Genomic DNA, 202 nt, shown 5'->3' on the forward strand with positions numbered 1-202 from the left:
AAACCGCTTAGAGAGAGGGCTGTAAAGCACTGTGAAACGGTATATAAGTCTAAGTCCTATGGCTATTGCTATTATGTTCTTTTTCTCAAGCAACCCAGCAACCTGAATCCAATTTCTTGTATGTTGCTTAAAGAGAACTGGGTACGTTTGTAAAAATACTATTGAAACATGGAGGGTCTGGCTTAACACACAGGCAAATGTG

This window comes from Pantherophis guttatus, chromosome 12 (genome assembly GCF_059756535.1).
Source record: "Pantherophis guttatus breed Tessera chromosome 12, ASM5975653v1, whole genome shotgun sequence".
Lineage (NCBI taxonomy): Eukaryota > Metazoa > Chordata > Lepidosauria > Squamata > Colubridae > Pantherophis > Pantherophis guttatus.